We start from the raw sequence: 12,176 nt of genomic DNA, 5'->3' as shown, positions 1-12,176 counted from the left end.
TATTTGTCTGTATAAAGAGAAAATGAAATTATAGTTATTGTTAATGTACTGACATTAGTTACAGTTAGTTTTAATTCTTAAATAATTTGCTTAGCAAATGCTATAAAATGGATGTTTCAGTTTAATGTTTAAAAAAGGTACAGATTTTTACAAGGACATAATATAAATTATTGTTCTGTAGAAAATACCCTGTTAAATATTGTATACGTCCTTCCCTCTGTACACTTTGTAAAAAAGGCAAAAGAAAAAAAATACATAGAATCATATAGGGATGTGTGACATTATTGTAATGGTGTACTTGATAATAACGTGAAAAAATAAAATTCAAAATATTTTCCTGTTAATGAACGTTTGGTCTATTTGCTGCCAGTACTGAGATCAAGCGTTGTTCCGAGGGACGTGGTCATCTCGAACCCAAGTGCCCTTTCACTTCTTTTTCTGCTCCCCGTTTTTCAGCTCCTTTGGTGTAGTCCCAGGGCACGGGTGATGCCATCCCTCCTTTGGTTGAAAGGTGCCTTTGCGAGAGTCTGCAAAAGTGAAAGGCAGGGGTAGCAGGTCTTGGAAATCCATTGTAATGTCTGGTTTTGTATTAAAGGATTTGTGGCTGGTAAAATGCTGTACTGTTTTTCCGCAAGGTGGTTACCTACTAAGTGCTACTACACTGTCTCGAAACACCCCTTCCCCCCCCCCCCCCCAAACCTCGAGTTGAACGAGGTGTAGCGCTGCTGTTAAAACTAAATGAATAAAATGTGTTTCCCGGTGCCTCTTCTTTTGGCACATGAGCACCCGTGGAGGCTGGCGGAATCCCGGCTCCCTTCCCCTGCGCTCCTGCCAGGGCTGGGTCCCTGCCTGTCCTGGCTGCCCTGCCCCAGCTCCTCTGGCCGCTCCTCACTGGTGGGGCTGGCGCTGCCCGGCGGTGGGGATGGAGAAGGCTTCTGGCTGGTTTTCCCACTGCTCTGTGAATGCTTCAACCTGCTTAAATTAAACTGTGCACGTGGGAACAGTTTTGGTAATGACTCATCCGGCACAGGTTGTCCCGCTTTAATGGTGTGCGTGACCTAATGCCAGCCCGTTGCCCCCCACTAACATAATGGCAGAAGTGCTGTTGGTGTCGCTGCCTGAGAAGGGAGGAGGTGAAATGTGGAGGTGAGGTGTCTGTTGACCCTGAAATCGTCAGGGTATTTAGTCCAATTAGCATACTCTCACTGGATACCTTTAGGAAATGCTGACTCGTTCACTCCTCAGCTTGGTTCATCGTGCAGCCAGACTGGCATTGGGCAACTCTTCATATGAAGAAGCTGTCACGCCGAGTTGCCAGCAATCTGGTTTTGATTTGATCTGTTGTCTTGTTTTCTCCATCTACCTGATGTTCCTCAACCACTCGCCATGAAACCGTACGTTGGGTACCTGAGATGTTCACAGCACCGGAGAACAAACATCCCTATTTCTGGCTGCTGTGGGGAAGAGCCAGCAGGAGTTCCCAGTTCTTCTAGTTCATGCAGACTAGCAAGTCCCACCCTCCCCTTGGACCTACCTCCCCTTCCTCCTGGATTTCCTGAGCTGTGAAAGCCTCACTGCTTCGCTGCCGGGCTCTGCTGAAGGCTCCCTGGCTTGCGCAGGTGCCTGCAGCCCGCAGGGGTGATGTCCCCCTCCCCGGGACATGGCAGCGAAGGCACCCAGGGTGCTGGGGCAGGAGAGCTTGGGTACCAACCCGAGAGTTCTTTAACAGCCTCGCTTGCGAGCAAAAAGGCTGCATCGCTAATTAGGAAAAGAAGTATCTGGCTAACAGCTCGCTGTGGTTCACTAGCTTATTAAAGGTAGTAATTAAAATTAAATAATATACCATTAATAGGAAACAATTAATAGGTTAACAATGATGACCAGTAGAAAACTGACCAAGGAGTGGCTGACTGGAACCAATAAGCAGGTCAGCAGAGTGCTCAGGAGCAAAGCAGTTGTCAATATACATAAAAGGCAGGCATGCCAAAAACCTGTTACTAGGTGGAGGAGTTACTAAGTGGAGGAGTTTGAAGGGAGGGTTCTGGTTTCCTCAGAATGACAATGCAGAAAAGGCAAGCATTTTGATATATTTTTCTTTTCTAAAAGTAGCAGAAGTATTAAATGAGGCCGGGGATCTGCCTCATTTGTCCCAGACCTGTGGCAATCGTGAATGCTATGAACTTCTATAGGCAATGAGCGCTTTAAAAACCTCGGGCACAGGGGGTTCAGAAGCCATGTAGCATACTGACTGGGTAATATTTACTGGAATCCCACAGAAACTCCACAAATCAGGAAAAGTGTTACTGTTGTAAGCCATTGCAGTGCTTGTGTCCACTTGCCTCCCGGCTGGGGGGGATGCCCGTCTGTCCCACTGCCCCATGATGCCAGTGTCCCCATGCTGGCCAGGGGCTGAGGTGCCTGAGTGAGCATCCTGGAGTCTCTTTTGAGAAGCCAAGTGCTTGAAATCAGGTTTTTGATTGAAAAACTAATCGAAGTCCAAAACAGGTGACCAGAGAGCACAGGCCCTGACGATGGCATTTCCAGCAGGGACCAGTGAGATGTCCATGCCTTAGGAAACAGCCACACAAAGGGCTTGTTTGGAGACTTTTAAATCCAGGTCTAGCACGTTGGCTAGAAGCTCAGAGGACAACCTACGAGTACAGTGCCATGGGTCCAAAAGCCCTGTCTTGTCCTATTTAGACTTCTTGGTCTCAGTTGCTCACACCTGGGCATCAAAAGCCACCTGTGACCACCTTGGGACTGCCAGGTGCTATACAGGCCCCAGGGGGACCTGCACCCACCAGTGTGGTGCCCCCAGCATCTCCCACAACGCCTGGAGCCCATGGAGGGGTGGCGACATCCTCCAGGGAGGTTTCCTACTTGCATCCAATGGACAAGATGAGTCCTTTGAACAAATACAGATGAAAAGACACTTTTGTGACGTGCAAAAAAAAAGGAGATAATACAGACCAGATTTTTCTCTTGCATTGGCACAAATCAAGAGTTTTGTTGAGGCTGATACTGTAAAGTTAGTTTTATGAAGACTGGGACATGTTTTGTCTGACACAGCCCAGGAAAACAAGGAATGCCAGGATTGTATCCATTTGAAAGGATGAATCATAACTAACAAGTGCTCACAGGTACAGGAGCTGGGATGTTACAGCAGGTCAAATGACTGGCAGAAGCAGAGAGCGCTAAGAATAAAGAAGTGCTTGAAACTGAGAAAATTAATATATACTTTATATATTTACTATATTTTTAATGTAATTAAGGTAGCAGTAATACCATTCTGCCTATGTATCATGGACCTACTAAGAGAATTCTTTAGTTTCCTTAGGCTTTTGACACAGCAGTTTTGCTAGGAAGCCTCTGCCAAGGAGCAGTGTGAATCCTCTGTGGGCGGTCGGAGCAGTGCTGACATTTGACGAGATCCACTGAGCTCCTTTGCAGCAGTATCCAAAGCTGTCACCTCACTGGACAGTTGACCGGTATCACAATAAACCTAACATGGGAAAAAAACCCAAAACAAACCACAACCCTATGTTGCCATACAACATACACCTTGCAAAAAGACACCAGTAAGCTGGGGTGGTGATACTGCCTCATGGCAGCTGCAGAGCAAGGGGAGCCCCATGCCTTCTCTTTTTAGAGCAGTTCTGAGGCTCGGGGCTGTCACCACAAATTCAGATGCTTCACATGTGCAGACACAGAGCCTGGGAAGCATGAGAAGAAGCTGGCTGTGGCAGAAAGGCAAACAGCCTGTGCTCCAAGTGCTGCATGCCAGGATTTCCATGCAAGCCTAAAGAGAACCACCGAAGGAAGGCAGGATCGACCCCTGCTTGCAGCAGGAGGGACAATGGAGCCCTGCTGCTGAGGCCAGGTAGCTCTTACCTGCAAATGTGGACCAAAACCTGCCCTGTAACGTGGCATGAAGCGCCCACTGCACTGTGGCTGGCAAGCAGGATCCCTGTTTGGCTGCCTCCCAGGAGTCCAAATTGCTTGTGCAGGGTCGTGGGGCTTCCTGACAGCTGCACATGGAGAAGGAACTAACCCCCCTCTCCTCCTCTGGCTCCGGCTGGAGGGAGGGACAGCCACTGGAGCAGCAAGAGTGGCAGAGGAGCAACGCCTTTTCTTACTAGATGTCCCTTTTTGTAGTTGAGAGCTTTTGAAATGAGCTGCAGACAACCAAATGCAACCCAAGTTGGCAAGTGATGTGTGTTCAGTGTGTCCCAGGTTTCATTTAAAAGAAAACTAACTTCATCTTGACACTGAAACTTGAAAGCAATGCCAGATTACAGAGGAACCTTTTCAAGTTGAGCTTCAAGTACCTAAAAATAGCAGGGTTTTTTTGTCCCTATTTATTTATTTATATTTTTTGGAAGAATATAAAATGAGCTGTACAGGTAACATACAACTAGTCCCAAAGACTTTGCCTACATTAACTGGATGGCTAGATCACTACAAGAGGACCTGTAGAGGACGAGGGGCAATACTGAGGGCACCATATCCATCCTTTAGCCATCTCGGTGGGTTTTGTATGGTTTGGATGCCTGGGGCTGCTCCTGGTCTGCAAGATCACCCCTGTGGGGCTGGGGACACCATTTCAACCCCTGGCCAAACACGTCGCTTCCCCGCAGGCAGGTTTTTCTTCCCCATCACAGGATTAAGAAAATTCTTGTATCCAAAGCCTCATTAGACCTGCCGGTGCTTAGCCTGTTAGCACTAAGCGGCTTGTGAACCTTAAATCGGTGATCCAGTTAGTGGGACCAGCAGTAGGAACCTGTAGGAGTCCTGTTCCCTCTTGGGGATGCCCAGTTCAAGGGACGGAAATCACAGGGGTTTCTCTTGGTTTTCAGTTGGCCTGGCCAAGACCAAATTAAACCCTGCTGACTGACCAAATGATGGCACAGGTCAGGAGTGCACAGCTTTTCTTCCATCACCACAGAGGAGGTTGGATCAGCGTGTGATGTTCTTGGCTGCAGAGACTGGATTAAACACCAAACCAACCCTAAAACTTACCCCAACACTTTGAGAGCTTAGGGGAGAGGCAATGAGGGGTGTCTCCAAATAAGGGGAAGACCAGATTTCCTGGCTGATGCGTGCTCAGAAAACTTGTGGTTCTTCTGGCCTGCCAGGCTCCTGCTGCTGGCAGTCCTGCTGTTTGGAGCTGTTAGGAGCAAGAGGCAGAAAGAGGGAGAAGCGGGAATTGCTCCGCTGGAGCTGGAAAGGCCCCTGCACGCAAAGCTTGCCCTGGCTTCCGCACCTCTCACTGACTTGCTGGCAGCAGCCCCTCTGTGATAGCACCCTGCCTTTCCACGGCAAAAGTCACCAGCTTGCTGACACCAAAATGATCTGCAGAGGGAAGTGCCGCACTCGGGCAAGTGCCCCAGGGATGAGGGCAGCCCCTTGAGGGGCATCTTGAGGTCCTGAGGTCTTCCCACTTCAGCTTTCAGCCCAGTGCCTGCCTGCGCCCCAGCCTCCAGCCGAGGCCCGCAGATCCCCGGCCGGACAGCCGGAGCCGTGGCCGAGCGAACCCTCTCGCAACAGCAGCCTGAGCCCCTCATCTCCCGCCTCCCCCGCCCTGCTTTTCCTCGGGCAGTGGCCGGGCCCGGCCCGGGGCCCTTGTCGCTAGGTGGCGATGCCGGATAAGGCCGGCGGCCGCAGGCCTCCCGCCGCGGCAGCTGGCAGGGTGCTTCTCCCAGGCGCAGGGCCCGCAGGCCTCTGTCCTCTCCCCGGGGTGTTCTTCACCTGCCCTCGGCTTCGCTCCCGCAGCCCTTAGCCACGGCAGCGCTGCAAGGGTCGTTGTTAAACCCGCTTTCACTCGGTAGCTTGGGGGACCCCATCAGCAAAATTATTTCCCTGGGGTGTCAGACCCGAGGGCATCTCGGTGGGTGAGAGACACCCCCCTGCAGAGGTATTACCCCGCAGGGCACGGGGGATTGGCCCCACAGACATTAGCTGCCTTATTCCCAGGAAAAAGTTAAACAAGCAGCTCCGCACCGCCGATGCGGGGGGGAGAGACCTTACCCCAAACCTCTTGCTCAGGCTCCCTGCAGCTGGTGCCCTGCTGAGCCCCCTTGTCGCGGGACAAAAGAAAGATGCCCACCCCATGGGCCACAGCAGTGAGCGAGGAGACCAGGACACCATCCCTGGGAAAGCAAGCTCAAATCTGCTGCCGATTCAGGAGCGAGGGATGTTAACACAAAGCAAGGATAGCATTACACGTCGTCTCCATCACACAGGCAAATATATTCATCACAGCTAATGTTGTCACAGCGAGTTCCGAAGGAATTAATGATTCACCACTTAATTTCCTCTTCCCCTACTCCTTCCACCTTTCTTTTGCTTTAATAAACTGGTCTGGAGCCAACTGCAACATCAGGTTAGTAATGACTTTAAGCACCATTTATGCTGCTATCGTGGCAATTTAAATTGTCACTTTCTATTAAAAGGTCTAACTCCAAATGGTTTTAGCTGAAAGCATCGGCACTGACAGTGCAATTAAATAAAGGAACTCTTTTCTCAGGATGTCAGCACAAACATATTTTAAATAAGGGTTCAGCAGCACCTTGCTAATTTAAACTATGGTATAGCTTTCTAGTGAAGAAAAATACCTGCTGCAGGGATTTTTTTCATGCTATATGACAGTTTTCATTGTCATTGTAAGACACTTAAAGGAATGATGTGCCGAAGGAGTCTGGCAGGAGCCTTCGAAAACCTCTTCACTATAAGCATGGGCAGTGCTTCATAAGCAAAAGCCATCATTTCTCAGCAGATACCCACGAAAAGATATTAATCGTGTTCCTAAAGGACTCTGATTTACACTTTTGCTGACCTCCAGACAGTTTATAAGAACAAATCCCTTTACTGGGCATCCATCTGATTCTTCGTCTCTAGCTACACCAATTACCTTTCAGAAATGTAGCATGTGTGGCGCACTTTGCATGTCTCACACTCCTTTTATTTACACATCTCACATGCTTTATAAAGCACATTGCTTTGCAAGAAAATAGACTCCATCTGTATTGTAGTTCATCTGTAAAAACTGCATCCAGTTCCTCAACTGTCTGCAAAAAAACATTTTTTGCAGGCTCTGTGCAGCAGCTGCAGTGCCTGTGCCAGGCTGGCTAGCCAACTCCTCCTTCCCTACCTGCTCCGTCTCAACATCGCCTTCCCTCTAGGTCTGGCCCTTTCCTGCTGCGCTGGGCACAGGCTGGTCCTCCTTTAGCAAACACCTCTGGGCTCCTGATCTTCAACTCTGCCCCACACGTTATGCTATTTATCTTTTGGTATCAAATAAAAATCCTTTTGCTGTAAGACGGAAGAGCGCACTGGTATTTCACATGTAAAAAGTGTTTAACATCCTAAGTAGCATAAATATGCTAGCATATAAATGAATATTGCCTAGCATTAATATTATAAATCACAGCATCATAAAAAGATGTTTGCGCAACTTGGGAAGATGTTTGCGCAACTGCAGAAGAGGCAGCCTGGCAGCACGGCCTTTTTAGTTTTTAAAAAAAGCTACTAGACATCAGACAGAATAACGCAACCACAGTCTTCGGTGTCTGTGCCTTAAATAAGAAGTTGAAAAATACTTGAAGAGCTTTAATGGTCCGTATTTCATTTTAATGGCTTTAAAGCTTCTCCAGTACATGAGAGTGTCCCTTACATTATGACAACTATGGTTTCTCTGAAGTTTATTACATCTGCTGGAAATAAATGCGTCATAAAATTTCAGCTCCCCCTGTCCTGTTCTCAGTTGCTACAGTTATTGCTCTGAAGGACAGAGAGACATATCTTGAGATAAGTATCCATAGGATGGTTATGGATATGATTTTTATGTCTACACAATTACATTTCTAGCTACAGAGCACTCCACATTTTACCACTTTACCGCAAAGAAAATGTGATTGATTGATAGCTGACCCTTACAAAAATAATATACAAGGGAATAGGATCGAAAGTAATTTTCTTTACAGAATTATGAATATTTTTCTGCTTCATTTCTTTTTAAGAAAGGGAGAACAAGAAGAAAAATATACTGGTACTCTGAGGAGAAATGAAAGAAAGGTACTGCATAGTTGTAGAAGAAGGGAATCAGGGGTACATGTGGTTAGGATTTTTTACTTAATAATTTTGACATCATGAAAGTGGCGTATTTGTTAAAATGAAAACTTTTCATGAGAACAACCCCGTTTTCCAGTTTCAGTGGAGCGCTCGCTTTGTGCAAAGCCTGCATGCTGCCCCTCCCCAATATTTGTCTTCTAGCTAGTTTTTCTGTCTTCAACCTTACTTTCAAAGACCTCCATTTTCCAAAGCTTAAAAAAAGCCACCTTTTTTTTTTTTAAATACCAAAATATTTTTATGAGACAGAAGAAATAATTTACTGTCCAGGTCTAATTTTGCATTAGAAAAGAAAGAGATCTGGGAAATATGATTAGACAGAAGGACTCTTCAAGGACTAGTAGTAGCCAGGATGGTTATGGGAATGTGAAATGTCAGCATGCTCAAATATTAGTCAAAGCAAGTGAGGGGAAAATTAAAGAAATTTGGGGGAAAAAAAAAAAGCTACTGTCTTCATTCTGCAAATATCCACACGGGGTTGAAACTAGGAGGAAGAATGTCATAAGCCTGTATGGTAAAGCAGGACACTACCTTTGATAGCAGCTCAGTAGCACCAGGCGTTACCCCTTTACTGGGCAGGGTGAAGGGGGCTCCCTTTTTCACAGACAAGGTAGTAAACGAGAAAACTGCACCTGGGTTTCCCAAGGAGTGGCAAGTTTTGTGTAACTATTTCTTGGGTTTCACTGTGGTTAGGTGGAGCGAGCACCGCCTCTGTCTGTATTTCTGCTCCCCGGAAGAGCCCCTTGGGCCTCTCCCACGGGGAGAAGTAAGCGAGGCCCCTGATGCTGGGCCCTCAGAGCCAGATGCCGGAGGCTAGGAGAGGAAGAAGAGGAGGAGAGGGGGCTTCCTGGCAGTTTATGCGTGTCCATGTGCATGTGTGAGCTAGCCAGGAACATCAGGGTGCCACATTTCCCAGCTCCATCCCTCCACACCCCATTCCCACTGCCAGTGGATGATGATCACTGTGATGATGACAGATCACCACAAGAAGTGATAATCACTGTGATGAGGGTGCTGATCATCACGATGGACAGACACCCTTTGGGGAAGTCCACCCTTGCCTGCATGTGTGTGGTGGCCACCGTGTTGTAAGGCCTGGGCACAGAGGCGTCTCTGTGCTGCCTCTGCTATGGCAGAAATGTACCCATGGCATGGCCTTGGCCTCCTGGAGTAATGTCTCCTTCAGCTGAGGGGCCACAGCAGAGCCCGACAGCCTGGCCATGGGCTTAAGGGCATGTGTAACTCCATCCTGGCTCAGCCAGGTTCATCTGGAGGGGCTTCCCCTTCGCCCAGGTTTAATCCCACTGGGGCAGGCAGGGGTGCACATGTCGCTGGCAAGAAGCTCGCTCTGGTTTTGAACCTCTCCGCCCTTTACGGAGCACCTTTCATTTTGGGACTTTACCCAGGTTATGCAACCGATAGGAAATATTTGTTCATGGGCTCTTAGTGCAGTGAAATAACACTCCCAAAGAAGTAGCTAGACAAGATTGTACAATTAATGGGTTTACAATGATTTTGTCAGAACAACCCTGACTGCAGGGAGTGGTTGTGTCCTGTAATACCCAAGGAACCTGCCAAAGTTAAACCAAGTCAATAGCTGCAGATAGGCAATCTAAAGGTGCCTCTTTTCCCTGCCTAGCCCTTCTGCCAGGGCTGTATTAAATGGGGTCATTTGTCTCCCTTCCTCCACTTCTCATCCTCCATGAGCAAATGACACCTAACCATTCTCATGCTCAGGGAGTTTGTTTTCCCAATTCATCCTCAAATATAAACGAATTGCCTTCACAACATTATTTTAGCCCAGGATAAAAAAAGAAAACACTTGCAAGGTCGACATAAAGGACAACATAAGTTATCGAGGTATATTTATAGCTTTTTACCCTCTTCTGTCCTCTAGTGGGGCAACTGTTGACGTGCCCTCCAGAGCAACCCTAGCCTGGGTGTTTGGGACCACCAGGTGCCGTGGCTTAGGCTGGCACCCCAGCTGTGCAAAGGGACCTTCTCTCAACCTTTGTGCCATCAGCCACCATTTACTCGCCCCAACAGACAGGAAACCCCTCGTCTCTGCTCTCGTTTTTCAGTTCAGAAGAAACAGCTCAAGAAGCCGTTTTCCCACAGGAGGCAGGGGTGCCCCGGGGTTCCCCAACCCCTCCTTCCTCAGGGCAGGCTGTGCTGCTGTGCTCAGTGCTGGGGCTCTCCTCCCCGTCCAATTATTGCCAGACGTTTCGGCAGGGCAGCTGGCCCAGGCTCCTGCGCTCTGTTGTCTTTAAAAGCTTTGCTTCGCTTTAAGGGATGACTCTTAACAGAAACACTGCTCAGACCTAATGAAGCAGCATCAGCCACAGTCACACATCTCAGGCCTGCCCACTGGTCTGTTCTTCCAATCTCCTCTCTTTCCCATGACATACCGATAGGGTTTCCCTCCTTTTTTTTTCTGGCTTCCCTTCCCATCTGAAATCCTTGCAGGGAATGGAGCAGGAGTGGGGGTTCACTTTTGCTTTAGAGCTATGCCACTGAGCTTGTATCAAATACACAAAATACAATGTGAGTAATTTTTCATGACTTTTTCAGGCATATGCGAAGACCCTGATGGGTGTAGTTTACTTGTTGACTAGTATGTATCTGATGTAGAGGTAAGACCACAATGGCATTGTAAAATTATTTGAGCATACAAGACATATACACAGATACATTCATAAATCAGAGAAGTACCCATGTTCTATAAACAAGCATGTAGAAACCACAATATTCCAGGGATGCAGCTGAGCTCGTAAAATGGTTGGTAGGTATACGTTATAGCACATATACAAGGAGAGTCTGGGAGAGCTGGGATGTTCAGCCTGGAGAAGACTCAGTGGGATCCGAGTACCTGATACCTGATAGTATTTATATGTGGTGGTGGTGGTGTGTGAAATATAGATATATATACACCTGATGATATTTATTGAGGAGTAGAGATTATGGACCCAGACCCTTCTCAGCGGTGCCAAGTGACAGGATGGGAGGCAACGGGTGCAAATTGAAACACAGGAGGTTCCACATGAATGCATTTGGAAACCATACTGACTATGTAACAATGCCGTGCTTTATGTCTAGCTATTTTTAAACACCAGAGGAATTACACCTGACTTTTAAAAGGGGAACAGGTTTCTCAAGTGTTGCAAAAATAGCCCAAGAATCATTAAAAGCATGATTTTGGTTTGAATACATTTTCTTCAGTATTCTAGCTTATTGGACTAAGCTGTTAGAAGCCTGGTTCACAGAATGATGAGATTTAAAGAGATATATACCTTTCAGTGTATTTGGTTGGGGTTTAGTTCTGTTTTGGGATTTTTTTTAATCTTTAGGGTATAGATGACATTGCCAATATTTTTTTCTGATAAAAATATCTTTAAAAAATGGACGTTTATTTTGAGCAAAAGCTGAGATTCTTGCAGAAAATGAGACTTCAAGAAAAATGCCAAGTATTGTGAAATTTCCATTCTTTCTAGAGAGATAACAGTGTGGCTTTTTGCAAGCATTTCCCTGAATTAGTTTTACTGACGTGAATGTTTTCAGCCATAGTAAATTCCAAGCAATTGTTGTCAAATGTTTATATAAATTACTTTCAGGCCATGCAAATGTTTGCACTGCAGAGATCGGACTCTAAGTATTACCTGTCAGTCAGGCAAGATAATAATTTTCTATCGTGAGACTTGAACACCCCCCCCCCCCCCCCCCGCAAATACACAGCTCAGCATTTGGGTGGAACTTATTCAGCTTCTTGCTTCCACTTACAAAGTCAGAATGAATTGCTGGGGAGTAAATATTGGAGAAACTGTAAGCCGACTATGTAGAATTGGGGGACCGAGGAAAAAGAAACAAAGGGCATCAGAAAAATTATTCTCTGAAAATTATTGTGTGGGAATGACAGTTCTGAAGCAGGACAGATGATACCATATTATTCAGCTGTCAGCAAGGGCTGAAAGATGCTGGGGGAGCTGTGATAGTTGCTATATGAAGGTGCTAGTCAACTTGTCAGATGCTAGGAAAGAGGAAATTGGTGGCAA

This window comes from Balearica regulorum, chromosome 1 (assembly GCF_011004875.1).
Source record: "Balearica regulorum gibbericeps isolate bBalReg1 chromosome 1, bBalReg1.pri, whole genome shotgun sequence".
Lineage (NCBI taxonomy): Eukaryota > Metazoa > Chordata > Aves > Gruiformes > Gruidae > Balearica > Balearica regulorum.
The sequence above is the reverse complement of the archived record's forward strand: the minus strand, read 5'-3'. Positions refer to the sequence as shown.